The sequence below is a fragment of the Loxodonta africana genome, chromosome 17 (assembly GCF_030014295.1).
Source record: "Loxodonta africana isolate mLoxAfr1 chromosome 17, mLoxAfr1.hap2, whole genome shotgun sequence".
Classification (NCBI taxonomy): Eukaryota; Metazoa; Chordata; class Mammalia; order Proboscidea; family Elephantidae; genus Loxodonta; species Loxodonta africana.
Window position 1 is genome coordinate 7242509 of NC_087358.1, and position 13353 is coordinate 7255861.

The 13353-nt window shown below is 41.8% G+C and overlaps 1 protein-coding gene across 3 annotated transcripts in view; it reads right to left on the minus strand.

Annotated features, from left to right (window-relative positions):
• Positions 1-13353, minus strand: part of FARP1 (FERM, ARH/RhoGEF and pleckstrin domain protein 1) — a 381868-nt gene that overhangs the window by 321403 nt on the left and 47112 nt on the right. The window lies entirely within an intron of this gene.

Consider the following 13353-nt stretch of genomic DNA (forward strand, 5'->3'; position numbering starts at 1 on the left):
GTTGATAAACGGAAGCAGGAGCCAGGCTGGTTATTAGTAATGCAGAATGTCCAATAGTTAGAATCATACAGTATACAGCCTTTGCAGACTGGCTTCTTTCACTTAGCAATATGCATTTAAAGCTCCTTCACACCTTTGTGTGGACTGATAGCTCATTTCTTTACATTGTTAAACAATACTCCATTCTGTGGATGTTACCAGAGGCAGTGGCGGGTCAGCAGCAGAATAATGGACTTCCGTGTGGGCAACCCGGGTTGATTCCCAGGCAAGGTGCCTCCTGTGCAGCCACCGCCCATCTGTCAGTGGCAGCCTGCATGCTGATATGAGGCTGAACAGGTTTTGGCTGAGCTTGCAGACTAAGACTGACTAGGAAGAAAGGTCTGGCAATCTACTTCCAATGAAAACCCTACAGATCACAATGGTCTGACCATTGGGATAGCACAAGACCACTGTGCACAGGGTCACCACGAGTGGGTGGCCCACTCGACAGCAGCTAACGACAGCAAACACAGTTTATCCATTCACCTTCTGAAGGACATCTTGGTTCCTTCCAGTGTCTAGCTTCTAATCTTTTGAGCTGCTTTACAGTTAGAGAAACAAGAGAGAGTAGATGCCATCTCCAGAGGCAGCAGGATCAAAGTCAGGTTAGAAACCAGAGGCAATGCACTGGGCTGGCTGAGAGGACAGAAATTGTGCTGCCAACCTCCAGCCCAGACAAGCCCCCATCTGACCCGCGGCAAGTAACTTCGTGTCTCAAGAGGACCTAGGAGATAATTTCCCTCCTTTCCTCCATGGTAAAATGACAGGATTTAATGAATAACTAAAAATGTGTCTGGAAAGTTGTATTTTTAAAAAAGTCTAGTTTCTGTAACAAATTATAAAGCATTGTTAAATTTTTTTTACCAAATTAAGTCAGGATATTGCCAACAGCCTCATTATTTAATATGAAAATTTTTATTAAAAAGTTTGCCTACACCTGAACCCGTTATACGACCACTCTGTCATCCTCTCCTGGAGTTTCTAGAAAATGTGTTTAGGAAATAAATGCTGTAATTGTTAAGGTTTATGTCAGCTTGGCTGGGCCAGGATTCTCAGTGGTTTGGCAGTTAGGATGTAGTCTGGCAGTCATATGACGATGTAGTCACTTCCAGGATGAGATCTGATATAACGGGATCCACTGTGAGTAGCTCATCAGTTGAAAGGGAGTTTCCGGGGGGGTGTGGCCTGCATCCAACATAGGTGGACTTTCTGGCAAGACTTGCTGGCTTTTGCTCGCTCTGGATCCTGCAGGTGGCTCCTGTTCAAGTGACCTCCAGCTCTTGGACTTGAGCTAGCAGCTTACCTGATCTTGGGGTTCATCAGTCTCCACCATCTGGATCTGGGGTTTATCAGCCCCTGCAGCTACACAAATTGGGAGAAGCCTCCAGTCTGACCCATGAATTTAGGACTTCCCAGCATCTATAACTGTGTGAGCCATTTCCTTGATATATATATACCAAGATACATATATGGGTACGTCTATATCAAGACATACGTGTCTGTATCAAGACATTATATCAAGATATACATATATATACACACACACACTTCACTGGTTTTGCTTCTCTAGACAACCCAGCCTAAGACAATGCTAAAATTTCAATGCATTCTACATTCTGTATAACGTTCCACTGACATCTATTCTGGAGAGAATAATGGCATTATTTAACACAGCTTTCAGAAGAAAGAAAACATTTCCTAAAGCTTACTAAACCCAGTGAATTATAAATGAAAGGGGTTCCCTTCAGGGTGGGAAAATGAAAGCAATTTCTATTAAGCCATTAAAGGCATAGGCTGTTGAATTCTATAATGGTTTCAATATTATTCAAGAAATAAACTACGCGATACTGTTAGAAACCAAATGATACAATAAAATGCAATGCAAGTGTGAAGGTTATCATATCCTGGATCGTTTCCCTAGAATTAGTCATTAAAACAGTGAAATGTCAAGGGGAAAAAAAGTTCGTCATAAAAAAGTGAAACCCTTTGTGAAAAAAAATGAGAAGTTTAAATATCAGCCTAGTTAATACAGTATTTAATTAAATAACGCTGTATGTTAAAAACAAAAGTAATGTTCACGAGCAGTGCATTTCTGCTGTGGGTGCTGAAAGCAAGGAGGAAAGACAGAGACACTCTTAGATTGCCCACAAATTCAGTCGTTCCTCAGCATGACAAAGATGGAAAACCACTAGGCTGGGAGGCCTGGTTCTAAACCTAATTTCTAACTTAATTGACTGTATGGTATAATTAGAGCCCTGGTGGCTAAAAGGTCAGCAGTTCAAATCCACCAGCCGCTCCGTGGAAACCCTATGGGACAGTTCTACTCTGTCCTAGAGGGTCACTATGAGTCTGAATCAACTCGACAGCAACGGGTTTGGTTTTTTGGTTTTGGTTATGGTATAATTAATTAAATCTTTTCTAGACTTTAGGCTTCTCTTTCATAGACTGCGGAAAGAATATAAGTATTATTATTTTAACACATATATAGCACTTACTACATGCCAGGCACTGTTCTAACAGCTTTATAAATAATAATTTATTTAATCCTTACAACTACCATTAACCCAAACCCACTGCCGTCAAGTCGATTCCAACTCATAGCAACCCTCTAGGACAGAGTAGAACTGCCCCATAGGGTTTCCAAGGAGCAGCTGGTGGATTCAAACTGCTGACCTTGTCGTTAGCAGCCATAGTTCTTAACCACTGCGCCACCAGGGCTCCCAGCCACCATTAGGTGAATACTACAATTGACTCCATTTTAGAGATGAAAAAACTGAGGCACAAGAGATTAGGTCAATTTGCCCAAGGTCACACAACTAGTAAGCCGCCGACTGAGGACCTGAATTTAGACAGGTGGGCACCGGAGTTCTTGTTCTTAACCACTGTACCATCTGGCCCTCCTGGACAAGATAATCTCTAAAGCTGTCACCTGCTCTTACTCACTGGTGTTATGATTCAGTCACATTAGATACAATCACAAAGTCTCCCCAGGCCTCTTCCCTTCTAGCACACAGGGGTCAATCTAGCTACTGAGCTAATTACCCAGGTAAGCTACTAAGGATGCTGCAGGGGAGAAACGATCAAATAATCAAAATGTTACTAAATTATCACTAGACCTATAAAGGATATGGTATACTGTGTTTTTATGGTTCTAAATTTTTTATTTTTTAAAATGTCTTAAAACCCTTCTCAAGTACCTTCCCATGGCTATAGAGTTGATTCTGACTTACAGGGACCCTAAAGGACAAAGTGGAGCTGCCCCATAGGGCTTCCAAGGCTGTAAAGATGTTAACATGCCCAAACTCATCTGACTTGAGGTCCAAGCAGAGTAAGAACATTTTTAAAAAAGGTATATATCTAAAGTCACTGAATAATTTGTGTGGGAACTATCAAATGGAATCTAATTTGCTGTGTAAACTTTCACTGAAAACACAACTTTTTTTTAAGTTATACACAAAAATTCTTAATAAAATCCTACCCAAGCAATAAAACACAGAAAGAAAATCTACTGTGAACAAGTAGGACTTAAACTGGCAAGTCTGCAATGGGATAACCTGTGGAAAACCATCCACTTAATTCATTACACAGGTAGTCCCCAACTTATCATGTATTCAAGTTACAGCGAACCACCTATGACCTTCTGTTTTGTTTTTGGTACATCTTATCCTTAGTAATATGTACTATACACAATGTTGCAGCATGTAATTTGCTAATGTTATCATTCTCAAGCGTTCACTGGCAGATGTTCAAAGATCAGATTTATAAAGATAGTGATAAGAAAGGCAATAATAACAACAAAACTAAAAAAATAAGATATTCGACTTCTGTCAGAACCAACTTACGACAAAGTCGTTGGAACAGAACCCCACCATAAGCTGGGGATTACTGTAATAAAAAAAGATCACATTAAAGTCGTAGATAATATTTAGGCAATGGTGCTATTAATACCCCAAAACTGTCCTTAACAAAACACTCCTCTCCATCAACTCTGAAAGGAAAATTTAAACACAAAAGAAAAAGCTAGGGAACACCTTCAAATCAGCTAGGTCTTCTACTGAGTAAGATCTATTCAGATGACCAAGAGTTAAAAGCCTATTTCAACTCTGGATATAAGCAGAGTTCTCAAAAAAAAAATTATATAATAACTAATTGACATAAAAAATTATTCAAAGATTGAGCATATATTCTTTATTAATACTCTTATTTATATTCGCACTAGACAGCAACTGGTAGTAGATACACCAAACAGGTTTTCTTTGGGAGGTGAGATTAAGAGTGATTTTTATTCCTCTTCTCCTGACAAGTTCCAGAAATCAACCTGAAATGGATACCAATCTAAAGCCAACAAGGACAGGCAAGCTGTCTCCAGGACAAATGACAGGGAACCCTTCTTGGCCAAGAGGGAGGACAGACTCTCACGGGTGACAAATGCCAGGGAGAGAGCTGCCCGTCACTGCCAGGAAGAGATTCGGCTCTTCAGGGAGAGGTGAAACCTGAGTCCGGGGATATCTGGCTGCCTATCTGCAGGGGCTGCCATGACTACCGCACTCTGTCGTTGGTTAAAAGAAACTGTGTTCAAATGCGAGCTCCAACTCCTCTGCGCTAGCCACCTAACATCAACTTAATGTCCTAAATTTGTCATTATTGTTGAACCGTGAAACAGAAAAGGGAGCCTAAATACATATGCCATTCCAATGGCCCCGCACCTGGAATTCAGACATTTAAAACTTAGTACCTTGGCACGAGGAGTCCCTGGGTGGTGCAAGCAGTTTAAGCATTCGACTACTAGGCAAAAGGTTGGCGGTCTGAACCCACCCAGAGGCAAAAGGCAGGCCTGGAGATCTGCTTCTGAAAGGACACAGGTTTGAAAGCCCTATGGAGCAGTTTTACTCTGAACACATGGGGTCACCATGAGTTGGAATCAACTTGACACCAATCACCCACATCAGAGCTCTTCAACATGGCGGTGAGCATAGTGACCACCCCCTCTAACCCTTCAGTCTCAAACATCCTCAGCTTCCAACGTCTCCTTCTGCCATTAACCAAGTAAATCACGAGGGAAGGCTATCGATGTCACATATGCCATGCGTTTTATTTGTACTCAAGCTGATTCTTAGTGGCCGTTCCACACTAAGCGACTGTGTAGAGCCCAGGAGTGATTATCGGACAGCAGACTTCGACAGTGGGCTTATAAAAAAGAACAGTTTCAGAGTTGAAAATTTTTATAGTTCTATGTTGAGTAGAATAACCTAAACCCACTGTCATCAAGTCTACTGCGACTCACGGCGACCCTGTAAGGACAGAGTAGAACTGCCCCCATAGGGTTTCCAAGGCTGTAAATCCTTACAGAAGCAGACTACCGAATCTTTCTCCCGCGGAGCGCCTGGTGGGTTCAAACCACCAACCTTTCAGTTAGCAGCAGAGTGTTTTAACCACTGCGCCACCAGGGGCACCTCAGCAATTACAATAATTAAAAAATTATTACCTTTCCAACCTTAACTATGTCATTTCTATCAAACTTTTTAGTTGTGATTAATAAGTATCTTGATGCTGATAATCGGTGGCTATAGTAGCAACTTAAAGAAGATATAGAGAGCTAGGAAACCGTGGTGGCGTAGTGGTTAAGTGCTACGGCTGCTAACCAAAGGGTCAGCAGTTTGAACCCGCCAGGCGCTCCTTGGAAACTCTATGGGGCAGTTCTACTCTGTCCTGTAGTGTCGCTATGAGTCCAGATCGTCTCGACAGCACTGGGTTTGGTTTTTTTTTTTTTCGTTATAGAGAGCTAACCCTACTATTGTTCAGAAGGAATAAATATATAGTAAATATGACAGTCTTTTTTCAATTAATAGAGACATGTTATGCAATACAAAAATCAACACAGAATACAGAGCCTGACGAAGCAACAGCAAAGTCATCTGTAAGATAGTCAGGCAGGGAAACGAACGGCTACATTCATTCTGTGTAGCACCAGAATTTAAAATGCACTGCCAAGGGACAACTGTCAAAATGGCTTGTTATGAATAAACACTTGGGAAAGGACGCAGGAACCACTAGAAGCTCAGGTGGCTTCCTTAAGAACCAATCAGGCGACACTGACCTCCTTTCTACCTTCGAGGATGGCTAGGCTGGCACATCAGGAGACGGCTGGAGCCATCCATAGCAAGATTTCAGCAAGACACTGGGAAGAAATGCTTGTGACGTAGCTGTGGACTCGGCGGGTATAAGGGCCAGATGGCAGTGCAGTTAACTGGGTTGCTGCTTGAAGAATGTGCCCAGAGTTTTGAAAAATTAAAGAATATCTCCACAGATTCTGAGCCCCAGAAAAAAGCCCCATCCTTGTACCTTCTCAGATATTTTCATTAATGGTTTCAGTGAAGGTTTTAATAGCAGCAAATCATATTTTTGGATGACAGAACACTAACAAAGAAACGCCAGGAGGAAATTTAATAAAAACGTACCAAATATCACACATTACGTTTCTTTGCAGCCTGCGATTCCACCCACTCTGACAGGTCGCACTAAATAAAGAAGTCAACCGGCTGCTTTAGTTGAGTGAGTTATGAGGGAAATAAACATACATTAGAACAGCCTGGTTTTACGGTGACGCGGCAAGCCTGGCATCTTCCTTGCGAAAGGTTGCTGAATTCTGATATATATTTAAAAAAAAAAAAAAAAGCAACACGTTGCTTAGGTAAGGGACTAAGGCATGGCCATCTCACTTGATAGAACACCGATTTGAGATTAAGGGACACTGGCCTTTTGTGTTAGGTAAGGGTACTTCTCTGGCTGCCTCACTTTTCTTGTCAGCTTCAAACATCCGCCAGTAGTCAAGGATATTTCTTAAAACAGCAAAATAAAAATTTGCAGAGTATTTTTTTGAGGGTAATGTAACAAGTAACACTCAATGCTACATTGCTGGTTTGACGGAAATGTGATATGATGATACATTTAGAAACCAATACACAGCAATTGTGTAAATACTGCAGACTTCCTATATTTTTCCAGTTATGGGAATTTATCTTAAGGGAATCATCCCAAAGAATGAAAAGGCCATAAGTAAGCACAAAGAAGTTCTCTGTCGCATTATTTAGTGTCAACTGGTTAATCCAACTATGGTACACCCACTATATTATATTAAAAAAAAAAAAAATTACACACTCAAAAATTATACACATACCAGGCTTAATGGTCTGAGACCGAAGGAACCCTGACAGTCATGGTCCCTGGACCCTCTGAATACCCCAAGATTGGAAGCATTCCTGAAACCAACTCTACAGAGACTGGCCTGGACTTTAAGACAAACAATGATGCTGGTACAGAGTGAACTTCGTGACTCAAGTGGACACGAGACTATGTGAGCAACTCTTGACTGGTGAGGAGATGAGAAGGGGGGACAGGAGCTGGCTGAAGGGACACGGAGAATAGAGGGTGGAGAGGAGCAATGTGCTGTCTCATTAAGGGGAGAGCAGTTGGGAGTACACAGTGGGGTGTGTATGGCTTTTCATATGAGAGACTGACTTGACTTGTAAACTTTCACATAAGGCAAAATAAAAAAAAATTATAAACATGAAAACTGTACAACATCAAATGGTTACAATTTTAAAGTTTAGAAAAAGAATGTAAAATGTCTCTGCACAACAGTTATGCATATGCACAGAGAGGGTGTGGACATTCGATGCAAAGAACCTGACTTCTTGGGGTGTCAGGATTGCAAGTCAATTTTCTTATTCTGTTGTAACTGAGAGTTTGAGTTTACTGCTACACTGTATAAGAAGGAAAAACAGAAATATAAAAAATAACAAAGCAGCATAATCTATAATGCCTCCAAAATTGAGATGAAATTTACACTGGAAGTCTACAGATAATGAACGGGTTGTACTCCAAACCTTTAACTGCATGGTGATGAATGCTTGAAACCTACGAAGCATCTTCCAGTGTTACATGGCAGGAGGGTTCTCAAGCCAGCCCTCTAAAGCCCATTTTACCCACAATGAACCTTACCACCAGTAAGAACAAGATCTAATGATTATTCATAGTTTTACTTCTATTGAAAAGTAGTCCAACTCATTATCTCCATATGCTCATTTCACCTGTTTCCTAGCCTCTTAAGGTTGCTCTACTGGAGAAAGAACAATGGGGAAGGGTCTTTGTTGTTGAGAATGCTGGCACTTGAACAGGGTCGCAGGTTCTGTAGGTCAAAGCTCTTAGAAGCAGGAAGAACTGGGACCACTGTGGGGCACCCAGCAGTGCAGCATCATCAGTGGTTACCATGACAACTGGAGCCGGACTGGGAGTTCCTGTGATGCCTCTAGCGGTAAGAAGGGGTGGGGAGAACGGTATGGCCATTTTTTTGTGTGCCTGAGTTTCTGCTTTTACAGAGGGCTGGGGCACGGGTGGGCAACACAGCCAGAGGCAGGCTTGGGGAGGCAGGAGGGGGTTAGCATCCATACATTTAGAGCATTGGTAATGGGTGTTCTGAAGTCTGGGACCACCTAGGCAGCAGATTTTTAACTATATTTTTAATGAAAGAAAAAAAAAACAGTATAATCCACTTTCACAGATGTACTTGAAATGTTGTATTACCTGGTTACCTATCATCTGGCTGGGAAGGAAACAGACTCTACAAATTTCTCATCAGTCAACCTTGACTGTTTCCAATAAGACTGCGAAACAGAAAAAGGTACAAAATGCACATAGTTAAAGATTCTGAGGTAGAAGCTTCTTTGAACACTGACTTACAATAAAAATCTCTCTAGGAAAAAGGTCTTTTTTTTTTTTTTTTTTTAGTTTTACCATTTGTTAAAATGATGCACAGGTACACATGGACTAGAATGGAGCAGAATTCATTTTAAAAGTCTTGCATGGTAACCATTTATATATCAATGCAAAATAACCTTGCAGAAAGGAGAATATGCCAAAAATATTTTAAAAGAAAATGACAAAGGAGTGGCGATCACTTTAATCCTACCCCGACTGCAGACATCCAGAAATTGCTAAGCAACAGTTCTCTAGCAGATCAGCCCAAAAGAGAAAAGTTAATATGCAGGTTCTCGCAGACAGGGTCAGGGGGCCAACGGGCAGACTCAGAGGGAGCAACCCAGTGATGACAGGCAAAGGCAGAAGAAGGGCAAAATTCTAGTCACAAAACATACATGTTTTTAGTAAAACAAATGCTGTTTCGTATCAAGAGGAAGAATTCAAATGAAAAAAAGGCAAAAAAAAAAATTGAACTTTCAACAATAATCACCCAGAAGGTTTTTGGGGAACTGAACATAAAAATTCAAAATACATTTACTACATTGTGCCCCAAACTCGTTTTTAAATTAAAAAGTCAACTATGCCTGACTTGACAAGTCTTTGTAATGTGTATGACAACAATAAGTAAACATTATTCTCTCTAGTGAATATGTATTTACTTTTAATATTACATTTGGTTGGTCAGGAAACTTCTATTCTTATGATTTACATAATCTGGCTAACTAATTCATCGCTGACTCCAATCTTTTTCTGTACCGTTCATTATCATACCAAATTTCTTAGCTGTACATCATCAAAAGCAGTTCTTGTCGGTCTATGGCACCAACCAAAGTATGGTAGGAAAAATGAACAGGTGTTCTCTGTGAACTTGGCCTTAACCAGACAATGACTATCTAGGAAGGTATACAGCATGTTTAAAGCCCTGAAGCGGGCATGGTTTCATGCGCTTGGCCACAGTGCTCACCTATTTGCTGTTATCGTTAGTTGCCGCCATGTTGATTCTGACTCATGGCGATCTCATGTATGGAAATTAGAACTGTTCCATAGGACTTTCAAGGCCGTGACCTTTCAGACACAGATCACCAGACCTGTCTTTCGTGCTGCCTCTGGGAGGGTTCAAATCGCCAACCTTTCAACTAGTAGTCAAGCGCTGAACTGTTTGTACACCACCCAAGGACTGCCTTATCTTACTGCTAGTTAATGAACACATCTCCAACAGCTGGTGCGCTCACCAGGTTACCCAGCCCTGGTTACTCAGGATTTGCAGGGACTGCACCACAGGCAGGAGAGGAAACACTCTCTCTACTGGAAAGCCAATAAAGCTCTGTCACCCAGTGTGCTGGCAAACCTCCACGGGCCGTGTCTGTTTGCAGCCAGCTTGAGTTCCAACCTTAGGAACATCCTGGTTCAAAGGGGCAAGGATCTTCCTTATCACCACACAGAAAGAAGGACTGTACTTTTATATAAATAATGCGCGCGTCATACTCTTTTTTGCCAACCGTACAACCCTCTCATGCATTATTTTCCTAGGTACACTACGTACATTATATGTGTGGGTACATTATTTACGTGGGTGTGTTATTTGAGGAAAAAACAGTGGTCTGGTCCCACTTGATGTACCTCAGACATCTAGGACAAGCACTCCTGTTTAGTACCACAAATAGTGCTGGTCAGGGCTCCCCAGTGACCCTTCTCTAGGAGACAGTTCTTCGAGGAACAGTAACTGGGGACAGATAAGCCTTCATACCTTCCTTACAGCCACAATTCCAGGGCCAGAATGACTCCTGTATCAGGTCCCCAAGTAAACTTAAGCACTAGAGAATTACTGTAAGCCTTTGGGATACCTTCCCCTTGCCTTTGTACCTGGAAAGTTCACTTATTCACCCGATATTTACTGAGGCTTCTTTCTTCCAGGAACTGCTCTAGACGAGCCGTAAGCAAAATGGACTGAGCCCCTGCCCTCTTGTTGTTAGGTGCCGTCAAGTAGGTTCCAACTCATAGCGACCCTATGTACAACAGAACAAAACACTGCCTGGTCCTGTACCATCCTCACAATCATTGCTATACTTGAGCCCATTGTTGTAGCCACTGTGTCAATGCATCTTGTTGAGGATCTTCCTCTTTTTCGCTGACCCTCTGCTTTACCAAGCATGATGTCTTTCTCCAGGGACTGATCCCTCCCAAGAACGTGTACAAAGTACATGAGACGAAGTCTCACCATCCTTGCTTCTAAGGAGCATTCTGGTTGTAGTTCTTCCAAGACAAGTTCGTTCACCCTTCTGGCAATCTGTGGTGCATATACTCAAAATATTTTTCACCAACACCATAATTCAAAGGCATCAATTCTTCGTCTTCCTTACGCATCGTCCAGCTTTCACATGCATATGAGGCGACTCAAAATACCATTGCTTGGGTCAGGAGCACCTTAGTTCTTAAAGTAACATCTTTGATTTTTAACACTTTAAAGAGATCTTTTGTAGCAGATTTGCCCAATGCAATGCATTGCCTGATTTCTTGACTCCTGCTCGCGTGGGTGTTGATTGTGGATCCAAGTAGTAGTAAAACACCCTCTTGAGTACTGCCAAAATGTGGAAGGCGGTTCAGCCTCATCTGAGGATGCCACACCGCCTGAAGGATGGCTAACAGCCACCTTCAAGGTGGTAATACTGCTAACGCATGTCAAGCAGAACACTGGACTGTTGACAGGTACTTTAGAGCTGGGAAAATATCTGCTTTGACAGCTTGGAACAGCAGACTTGAACACGTTTCCCCTCAGGACTTTTATTTTTCTCAGGTCACCACCAATTATGTTAATGATTTGACTGACTCCCTAAGAATGTTCAACTTACATATTCTATGTCATATTTAATAGCATGATTTAAATAAAGGTACGAAGGTGATAAGACAAAAAGTGAACAAAACTCTGGTCACAAATTGCATCAACAACACGAAATGGGAATATAGGACAACTACCTTTACATTCCCCTGCCAGACCTCTCAAATGGACAATTTTGATGGGCCTAGAGGTCTTTGCAACGGTTGTCTCCAGCTCAGTGTGAATCTACTTTTACCACCCAGAATAAAATGTTATTCAAATCAACCACAATCGTGTTTCTCCCCTCTGTTGTAGCTGTTGTTGTTTAGCTGCATTTGAGCCCCCCAACTCACGGTAAGCCCATGCACAACAGAACAAAACGCCTCCCGTCCTGCATCACTCCCATAATGAGTTACAGATCAGACCAATGTAATCCATGGAGTCTTCATTGGCTTGCTACTTCATTTTTTCAGGAATAGATCACCAGGCTTTTCTTCCTAGTCCATCTTAGTCTGGAGGCTCCACTGAAACCTGTTCAGCATCATGGCAACACGCAGACCTCCATCAACAGACAGGTGGTGTGCCCCTTCCTTGTTTCAACCTGAATCATCCTTTCCCAAATCCCCACCTAGTAACACTTCACTCCTTTATCAAAGATTATCTCAAATGCCACATTCTCCGTGAAACATTTCCTGTTCCTCTCCATCTGAGCACTCAGAGCATATTGCATTTCTCTTCTGGCATTAATCAGATTGTGCCTTACGTTACGGGAGTATCTGTGCCCTTAACTGGGCTATCATTTAGACATTCATATATGCGATGTGTGGAAAGAATATCACCACAATAGATAAAGCTCATAGAAAGTCACACTACCCACGTGAGAAACGAGTCAATCAACAAAATCCAATCATTTTGGAAACCTGGATTGTTTCCAGGTCAAAAAATGATGAATGGGTAGATGTCAGAGGATTGAAATCTGGGACAAATTAAAAGGGTCCTGGAGGAATACAGAAACCCCAGTGGTGTAGTGGTTAAGTGCTACGGCTGCTAACCAAAGGGTCAGCAGTTCGAATCCGCCAGGCACTCCTTGGAAACTCTGTGGGGCAGTTTGACTCTGTCCTATAGGGTCACTATGAGTTGGAATCGATTCAACAGCACTGGGTTTGTTTTTTGTTTTGGAGGGATACACGCTGTGTTCCAGGAAAGGAGTCCACCAAGAATGGGATCATCCCATCGCAAACGGCAAGAAATGACGTCCTCAAGTGTTCCCCCAAGTCTTCTTGGTTCTGGTATTCTCATCATATGGAACCTTCAACAGAAAAGTAGGCCATCCCAGAATAAAGTTCAGGATAAAACAGCACCTCAGCCAACCAAAGACGGCTCTACTAGGCTAACTCCAATGCCTGAATGCATTACTTTTTCTATTTTTAAAGTTTTTTCTTTTTCCAATTTTAAAAATTGTTCTTTTTAAGGACTCGGAGGAATTCTTTCAAGCAGGGTGCTGAAGACAGTGGTGTTGGCTCATGAGCGCCACTGTTAAATTTTCGGGGAATTTTACCAGCCAGTTGTGTTAAATATAGTCATTAAAAATTAAATCATGGAAATTTACACAAGAATTATACTTAAAACAAAGGTAAAAAAAATACTCAAAAACTCATCTCGTCCTAATTATTTTACTACATTTCACAACTGTCTAGCCTCTGGAGGAGCCCTGGTGGTACAGTGGTTAAGAGTTCCGCTGC